The sequence below is a fragment of the Dermacentor variabilis genome, chromosome 4, assembly GCF_050947875.1.
Source record: "Dermacentor variabilis isolate Ectoservices chromosome 4, ASM5094787v1, whole genome shotgun sequence".
Classification (NCBI taxonomy): domain Eukaryota; kingdom Metazoa; phylum Arthropoda; class Arachnida; order Ixodida; family Ixodidae; genus Dermacentor; species Dermacentor variabilis.
The window spans coordinates 223,673,539-223,683,296 of NC_134571.1; the positions used below are offsets into that span (position 1 = coordinate 223,673,539).

General features: G+C 46.8%; 1 protein-coding gene across 1 annotated transcript in view; it reads right to left on the reverse strand.

Annotated features, from left to right (window-relative positions):
* LOC142580129 (putative fatty acyl-CoA reductase CG5065) overlaps positions 1-8,220 on the reverse strand; it is a 182,656-nt gene extending 174,436 nt beyond the window's left edge. Inside the window, exon 1 of the mRNA XM_075690947.1 lies at positions 8,120-8,220. The gene's annotated coding sequence lies outside the window, so the exon portion shown is untranslated. The remainder of the gene's footprint in view (positions 1-8,119) is intronic.
* Positions 8,221-9,758: the final 1,538 nt, after the last annotated feature.

The following is a 9,758-nucleotide window of genomic DNA, read 5'->3' on the forward strand; positions in this document are numbered from 1 at the left end:
TCTGCAGCTAACAAAACGTTAGGTTTTCTAAAACGAAATCTACGGCAGGCCCCATCAGATTTAAAATTACTAGCATATAAGTCACTTGTCAGGCCAAAACTGGAATACGCGTCAGCCATCTGGAACCCTCATCAAGCATATCTCACCGACGCATTAGAATCAGATCAAAATTGTGCTGTTAGATTAATTCATACCTCATATTCATACGACGTCAGCGTTTCATCACTGAAATCAGAATCCGGCTTGTCAATACTTTCATGTCGACGTCGCATTTCCAGTCTTTCCCTGTACTACAAGTTATTCTTTTCTTCCCTTAATCAAGAGCCTTACATCACAGCAGCAGCACGCATATCTCATCGCACCAGCCATCCACTTCAAGTGGCACGCCCACGTGCACGGACAACCACCTTCGCAGCCTCCTTTTTGTTCCGTACCGCCACAGACTGGAAAGGCCTCCCCGCCAACATCGCTAATACGACTTGTCCATTTTCATTCACAGAACTTGTAACCGACCATTTTATTAAAATGGTCGGTTACAATTAAAATAATTATTTCTGACGATGTTTTGCTATCCTATAAAAACCCACCCCTTATGTATGGCCCTACGGGGGACTTTAAGGTAATAAACTGAACTGAACTAAACAAAGAGCAGAAGTGGTTTAATTTGTCATACAACGTGGGAATATATGAAATGCAGGATCAAAGCGAATTACAAAGCTGTGAAGTGAAGACAAACAAGCATATAATAAATAAAAAAACAAGAAAACGCATATCGCAATATATGAGTTTGAAAAACTGGCGTCACATCGGGCAGGTGAAATCTAAAACAGAAAGAGGCGACGAAAACAGTTTGCCATTTGCTTTCTCCTGTAAATTTAAAATACCCTCAGGATTCCGATAGAAAAGAGATCAAGAAAAGCCAATAAAGACGCAAAAAGAAAAATTTGTGACGTATAATAACTTAGTGCCACCAAAACTAAAAACAGCGTTCGAGGAAAAATTGAATGAGACACTCATGGACAAATACATGCGCTGCAAATGCGATTGGCAGCGTTCTGCGACTGCTGCAATAAATAATACGCAGTGTTGCTAAAACTAAGCAAGTAGCAGGCGGCAAACGGTTAAGTCATATCTTCACCTGATTAGAACAAATAAAACGCTAGTTCGAATGATAGCGAATGACTTCCGTATTTGTGCAGCATAAGCGCTGGAGGAGCCAAGGATCCTGAATTTCAGTGTGGTATAGGTAGTACTGTTTAGCTAAACGAAAGGAACCGATAAAGTGAGTGTTATTGGTTTTAATGGCGAAACCGTAAGTACAGGAAATACGGAGTGCATAGATAAATTCCACTTTTGTGTTTTAAATGAGTTAAAATAAGTAGTATGAGTAGAATATGAAACGTTGGCAGTTGCACTTACTGCGTGCTTTCGACATAGACATAGAGTTTCGTAATGTTATCTAACAATGTATAGCCCCATAGAAGGTGTCAAAAATTTAATGTTGATAAAAATAATTGATTGTAAACCAAACGCTTAACTTTTACTGGTAATATTTGACGATTTGTACTAAACAGTCCAGTGACGCAATTTAATTTGCTGCAGATAATTTACACTTGTTTGTTACTTGATAGTGTCTCTGAAAATTTAACTCCCGATACCTTAATCTAGTTAACAATACTAATTACATCATTATCAAGATATAAGGTTTCTGTCTATCCACCAACTCTGTGCTTAGTGCGACAAATTCCTGCTGCAGGAATGCACCACGAATGACGAAAATGAATTCACGAAGTGTACCTCTGACATCGTTTACCTTTAGATTGCGGTAAAGCTACATCAAGCAAGCCGGACAGTGTTTTGCTGACAGACCTGGCAGCCTTAAAACAATGTAAAAAATAGGTACCGCCGCCATTACGTGTGCATTGAAACCAATGCTTATGTACCCCAGTGTTCAACGAAACCAGCTTTCTGAGCAAGAGTAAAAAGAAAGAAATTGTAGAAACTTACTACATTACCAAAGCAGGAGATAAATGCGGTAGCATGGCGTCGTTCGGCGTAACAAAACCTGAGATAATTTTTTTAGATAAGAACCTATACTTGTAGGCAGCCCGCATGCGTTTCAACCCTTTGGTTATTGGTCTATTTTGACTTGTTAAAAAAACCTGCGTGATCTTTCAACAAATTTTCCACTTGGCAGTACAGCGCTCATCCTGTTGTGTGTGTTTTGGATTGTTGCCTTCGTCTTCCTCGCGCTGCTTCGAGTTTTACTCAAGATGAACCAACTCGTCCAAATCGGGTTATTACTACTAAAAATTTGCGTTATAGCCTTGTTTTCCTAGTAACAAAATTATTTTAACGGGCCACATTCAAAACGGCATCTGTTAATACAAAACTAGTCGTTCGTGGTTAAGATTAGGCTCTAAATGTTAATGTTGATTCATTTTTAACGAACGACCGATCGAGAGAGCAACGCAAAACTTCTCCTCTTTCCTTGCGAAGAAAACTTTGTTTTAGAAAATTACTTGGCCCTTAAAACTCTTTTTGCCGGGTTGCATTAAAGGTAGAGTAAAACTGCGAATTGCATTCATTATTTACATTGGACCTCTAAAGCGTACAAAGGCAGATTAGGCTAGTTGTACAAAGAATGGTGAACCTCGTCGTCCAATAAGCTCTGCTCCAAAATTGCATGACTGCCACGTCAGTGAGCGAGATAAGAACAGGCACACCACGCATAAACTATGATCTTTCTGAAAATTTCTCTCAAGCAAACGTGCTCATCTATCAAGTGGAGAGTGCAGATGCATGTTAGCCAGCTCCCTGAAGCGCACATACTGTCTGACCCTGTCGAAATGGCCGGAATGCAAGTGCAAGTATCTAGGAGTTGGAGGAATGCTTTCTGTATCTGCATGTACTTTGCGTGTTCAAAAACTGAAAATTTCCTCATCTCATCGCGATGACCGGGAAGTTTCTGCTCAACGACGCAACATAAGTAACTGCCGTCATCGTGTGTCTCAATTCCAGAGACACACGGTGACGGCAGTTACTTATGCTGCGTTGTTGAGCAGAATAAGGTCAGAAAAATACGATGCGGACCGGACACACGCTCTGTCCTTCCCACATCGTTTTCTTCCACCCTCATTTCGCTAAACGACACAACATGATGCCCCAACTGGCCCAACAGTCATCGCTTCTGAACAATTGCTTAGTAGTGCATAGCGGTGCGTCACTAAAGACCAGTCTTGAGCATTCCTTATGTAAAGGCTCATTATATTGTATGACAGGGGTTGCCTCTGACATCTGAAATTGAGTTTATTTTACCAGCCTATGACATATGTCAGCAAACTCATTCTTGAGTCGACTCATTCAGACTCAGACTAACCGGTGAGCCTGAGTTTGAGTGAGTCGAGAAGGAAGAATCGGAATACCGTACAAGTGTAACTGGTGAAGGCAACGACTGGCTCAGGCGTCATGCAGCGAAACAAGTACGCTTGAAGCCTGCTATCAAGTGTGCGTGAACTATCTACGGAGCTATAAGTTAACCAGTTCAGTTAAGTTGGGCTCCGGAGTGGGCGGCTGCCATTGCTGCCGAAGAAACCATCTAACATGCATAGAGCATCTGTGAAGGATGTGGACAAACGGCATGGAGGCTGAGAAGTAATTTCGCCCCAGCACTGTCGAAGATCGCCGTTTTCGGGCTTCGCCGAAAGCAAAGCCAGCTGGGCGCTTGGTTAGCGAGTCAGGAGGCGCTCTTCGGCGTCAAAGAGCCCGCGTCACCACCTCGGGGCATCGTAACCTGTTGCACGTGCGGTCTGGAAACGTGGGGAAGGGTGTGACGTTGGGGCTCTTTGGCTCGGAAGCGCGAACGAAGGCGCCCTGCCCGGGACGGACCACGGGCAAAGCGTCATTACGGCGTCAATGGGCATGCCTGGGGGACAAAGGGGCAAGTTGAAGCCAGAGGGATCTGTGGCCCGATGCGCGGTGACTTGAAAGACAGGCTGGCACCGGAGACACAATCCATCTCTGCACTTAGTTTTTTGGGCCCGTCGGAGGAGACGAACCACGCACAATCGGTGGGTGCGCTTTGGCAGGGGTGCCCTTTGCGGCACGCAGTGCGCGATGGTTTTAATTAAGGTGCGAGGACAGGGCGGTGCAGATGTTCGTTCTCCATAAGTGTTCTTCAAAGTGTCGGGAGACTTTCCCATGCACATTGCAGAGCAGGATGGTTGGGATGTCATTCGTTTATTTTTTGTTTGGCAGATCCTTTCTCTCCCTCTATCTCTCTGAATGTTCCGAGGAACACAGGGAGAGGGTGAGAGAAAGTGACTAGTGAGTGATAGCCCAGTTGACCCAATCAGGTCATTGGGGTGTCGTGATTTGCCGTGAGGGGATTCGGGAGGAGCAACTGAAGGGTTAAAAGTTGGCTCCCGACCTCTCACGCAGGTTCCGAGCGCAGGAAAGGTGCTCTGCACTTTCGGCTCTGCCGAGTTAAGGTGCCGGTTCCAGTGTAACAGAAGGGTCTTGACGTACCAACGGTGTTATGCACTATCGGCTATGTCGAGTTGATACGTCAGACTCACTGTCAATAGCTGTCGAGGTAAACATTGTGTACATAAAGTCTTTTCTCTAAGTGCGAACGTCTATGGCGTCCCATCTCTGATGGAAGAGGAGAAACGACGACGATGGCCGCTGAAGAAAAGTTTCTCTGCCAACTAAGCTGGTTACGCCAGCTTGGATCACTTTGTGCTACGAGTGTAGGAAGGTAGAAAATTTAGTGCGTCATTCCTTTTGCTGCTTGATCACACAGCTGGAAAGGGCGTGTGCACCGTACGCTTCCTGAATTTCTTCGTTGCACACAAATAATCATTCCCACGATACAGCGTTATCCCCAGCGAGAAACCTAAAAATTCAGTAATACGCTTCCTTTTATTTAAATCCCTATCGAACACTATTGGACCAGGCTATAAAGCTAGCAAGCTGGTAAGTGGCGATACGCTCCTTGAGGTTCGTGATAAGCTGGAACATTGAAAGATTGCAAATCTCAAAGCTTCTGCTGACATCCCAGTAACAGTGGCTCCACATCGTTCTCTGAACACAATCCGAGGCGTGATCTCCGATGCCGACTCGTCGGAACTAATCGAAGCAGAACTATTGAAAGGCTGGCAAGATAAGAATGTAATTGAGGTAAAAAGGATAAAAATCAGACCAGACAACAACAAAATTCCAACCGAACATCTGATCATTACACTTGCCTCTAGTGTGCTACCAGAAGCCTTTGAGACAGGTTATAGTACTAAAATCTGTGTAAGACTTTGCATCCCTAATTCCGTCGGTGTTTCAAATGTCGCAGTACGGCCATGGCTCGCAAAGCTGCTTAGGTCAACTCATCTGCACAAAATGTGGTGACATAGACCACGCTTCCGATAACTGTGCTGGCTCACCCCACCTAGAAAACTGCGAAGGCAACTACCCGACATATTCCTGAACCTGCGAAACGTGCAGAAAGCAGAACGAAATAATTACCTTGAAAATCAAAGGAAGCATCTCGTTTCAAGAAGAACGAAAACGTGTTTCAGTTTTCCATACCGCAAGGCATGCTGATGCGCAAGGGGCCAGCATCGCAGCAGACTGCGGCAACGGTCGGGCCCACAAAAATTGTGGCTGCAGCTGTGCCACCAGCCCCCTTGTTGACAGCAGCCAACGCTGCTTCGCCGTCGGTGAAGGAGGGTCTGTCGACCCCCGGATTAGTGGGCTACAACATCTCTTCTTTCGAGGCGAGGCTCACAAACTGAACTCAGAGCTCGCAAAAGCGCATGACCAGCGCCTCACAAGAAGCCATGGACATAACTTGCATCCAAACGATTCAGTCAGCGCTAAGCAGTGGCGGGATCCTCTCGATCGCTCCAAGAAAGACAAATCTCAAGTCACGGCGCCTGGAAAGGGACCCGTAAGCTAATAACATTTATTTATCTTTCATTTATTTATTTATACAAGTGCCTGCAGCACCACAAGGACATTATTGCAGGGGAGGGCATTATTAAAAACACACAACACACAGCGCAAACACTTCTCGTTATGGAGTGTTGGATCTGGAAGACAATCTCAATTGCTGTCCCCCAGATTTCTGACCTTGCCGTTGGGTGCGGGATTTGGCTGAGGTTGAGGAGGACTTTGAGCTGAAAACTGGAGGTTTATTTACATTATTTACAGTGAGAGTACCAAGAAATTGACAATTATAATGTCATTACGGGCCGGCAGCAACTCAGACGCTGCGGCCAGTGGCAAGAAGCTCGAAAGAGATGAATGAAGGAATGCTATCTTGCTGCTCCGGGTCCCTGGCTTTTAACCCCTTCGGTGTCTCGAAGTCGCGTCACATTCGGCCAATCGGCGAGCCGCTCAGCTGGCGTCATTTTCGGACAATGGTAGGCGCCCGTGCGATTGTGCCACACCCGGCGCACATGGTCGCTCCTTGGGCCCCAATTGTCCGAGGGCTTACTTCTTTCTGCGGTATTGCCTTCCCGGTCTGCAACTCCCTTCACAAAGGCAGATGGGGGGATTTCTGCCAGGGCGTCATGGTGCATTACAGCCGTCTTGCCTCGGGACCCACGTTATCTAGAACAGTGCCAGGCTCTCGCTACACTTTCGGATAGAGTCAAGCAGTGAATAGCTCCACCTGCGGCGCACGAGGGGGGGGACGCCAACTCGTTTGCACGTGCCGCGCCTCGGGAACAGGGTAGATGTGCTTCTGCGTTCCTTACTTAGGTGTGGCGCGATTCAATGTGGTCTGGTAAACTCGAAGGAGGCTCAGGAAAAGGTCCCGAATCTAACAGCTCCTCCTCGCCCCGGAAGTTCGGAATGGCCGGTGAAATCAATTCGCTGGCCATGAGGAACGCTGAAAGAACATGTAGGGTACTGGTGTCGAGCCTCGTGTGACGAACTTGGGTATCCTGGGCCCTGGAGAACGTACGTCAAACAAACAAAACAACATAGCGCTGTACCACGTGTAAGCGCAGGCTCTTCACCCTTGACTCGCCAGGCTATTACTAAGTCAAAATGAACCCTGATCTTTTCTTTCCCCAATTTTGATAAAGCAGTTGCAACCACCTTTCTAAACTGCTATCCATTTCTCCTCGAATGCCGACAAGACCATAGTGTTATTGTTGTTGCAAAACAAAGTGCCGTTGTCGTTGCAAACAACGAATGAAAACAGCCGAACATAACTTAAGTGGCTTAACTACACGAACAGCATGTTTCCAACCTATCGCAGTGGCGTACTTATCGCACGTATTGGGGCCACTGAACAGTCCGGTCAACTCTACAAGTACATAATCGCAAGCGTGCTAGCTTTGTGGTCCCTATTCCGAACACGTACTTGCGTCATAGGCAAACGTTTCATTATGCTGACTCACGTTTCTTCCTTTAGTTCCTACAGGACACGTAACCTAAATGAGAACTTAATTTGCGTAACTTACGCACTTCGCAGAACCCTTTAAAAAATGCATCTCCTAATAACTCGTTCCACGCACGCTCACTAGAGAAGTCAGAATACGGCCGCCCTCAACACACACGAGCAACCCAGTCGTTAACAATCTGCTTCCCTCCGTCCGCACAAGGACACGCGCTAATGGAAGTAAGAAGGCTTCTCAGTGCAAATCACGCACTTACTGAAAACGTACGCGCTTAACCTTAGAAAATAAAAAAAAACACTTATAAAAAAAAGAAGGTTAACTAATACACACGCGCGTTACCATAGGCCTCTCACCGATAACCTTGACACTCAGGTTACTCACACACACACAAAAAAAGAAAGCCTATATACTCATTAATTAACACTCGCGAGACTAATTGTTTAAATGAAACACCTCTTTCAAACCCCGGAGCTTCTCAAACGAAAACAAAGAAAGCTCATACCTTACTTATTAAAAGAAACTCTAGCCTCAAATTGCGAAAGTTTCCAAGAGCTCAAAAATAGAACAAAAGAGCACGTTTCCCTTCTACGGAAGCTCTCTTGGCCTCCCGTTTCAAACGCTTACGACTGACTCATACTTTTGAGCCGTACTCGAGGTGGTCGCGGTTCAAAAGCTACTCTGGCTACCGAGGAACAACAAACGGGCTGACTCACATCAGCTCCTCCGAGACGTTACAGTCCCCTGCCAATTTGCGTCCTGGCGCCACGCTTTCATCACTAACTTGACTGACCGCGTCGCGACTCCCTACCACCTCGTATCGTCTTGCCACCTGGCGCTTCTTTGTACTACACGCTGAACTTCGAAAAGAACGACGGACTGACAAGGAACATAACTGCCCCGTGCCCTTTGTCCGCGTCCGTGCAAAACATGCTTCTCGGTCTCCTTTTGACCGGTGGCTCGAACGTGCTTGATGCGCACACGTCGTCCACGACGGCCGCATCTTTCTTTTCTTCGCGCCCTGCCTTTATGCGCCTGTCGCCGACTTTGGAGGCGCTACATTATTTACCGCTTTCTGATCTTTACGGCGCTTCTTTCTGCGGCGCTTTCTCTTTGAACTTGTTTTCACGTCGCCTTTTCGTGCCTCGTGCTGGCCGGTACACATTTCGTCGGCCCGGATCGCTCTCTCACCCGCAGTCCTGAGTGATTCTTAACTAAACACCCCTTTCTTGGCTACCTAGACTGGCGGAGCGCCGCACCGATCCCTGAACAATGCAGTTGTTTTCCCTTGAGCTACGCAGCTCGCAATCCTGTGACCTGCCCTCAACTGCATCGTCCAGCTCGCACTTCTCTTCGGCGCGCAGATCTGACTCGACATTGGTGCTCGCGTCTATCGGGTCAACAGTGCTCTGTACTTCGCTAGCAACCTCGCTAACATTACAAGCGATGCACACGCGCGGTGACTGTGCCAATTCATTCACAGCTGGCCTAGCTGCCTCCACAGTGCTCTGTTGGCAAAGCACCTCGTCGCTCTTACTCTGGCCTTTACCGGCCTGTGTTGCCACTATGGCATCGTTAGCAGCTAGCCCTTTCCGTTCGCCTATGAATGGGCCGCTAATCTCACAGGCACTACTTTTCTCGTCGGCTTTTGGTGATAATGCGCTAGATACTTCCTCATTCTTTTGCTCTGCACTACCTACAGAATTTTCAGACAGCCGTTGTCTCCGTGCCTTGAACTGCTCAAAATATTGTAGCTCTTTGATCAATGCTGCCTTCTCTCTCTCGTACTTTTGTTCGCGCTCACGCTTACGTTCTTGATGCCCACGTTCACGTTCATTCTCACGTTCTTGACGCTCACGCTGACGTTCTTGACGCTCACACCTAAGAGTAAGTTCTTGAAGGTCACGCTTCCGTTCATTCTCGCGTTCTTGATGCTTACGCTCACTCTTACGTTCACGACGCTCACGCTCACGTTCACGACGCTCACGCTCCCGTCGTTCTTGTATCACCTCCCAAGCGATCTCAATGCTTTTATCATCATCGCCACTATCTTGAATCGCTTTTATGATAGCCGGCTTTTTCATCTATTCGTCCGCCTCAACTCCCAAATCGTCGCACACCAACAACAAGTCTAACCTCGTCAACCTTCTAAGATCCATGGAAGCTGCTCCAACTGGTGGTTAGAACTGTTTTCCTTTATTAATTTGTGCAAACACACAATATGCAACAAATTCCCGATTCCTAGAACTATCAAAATAAACACATTTGAAGTCTGGCGAATCAAAAGGGAAAAAAAAACACACGCTCACTTACGGTTGCAGCCCCCTGCCATCTGGTTCGTTGGTCCGCTGTTTC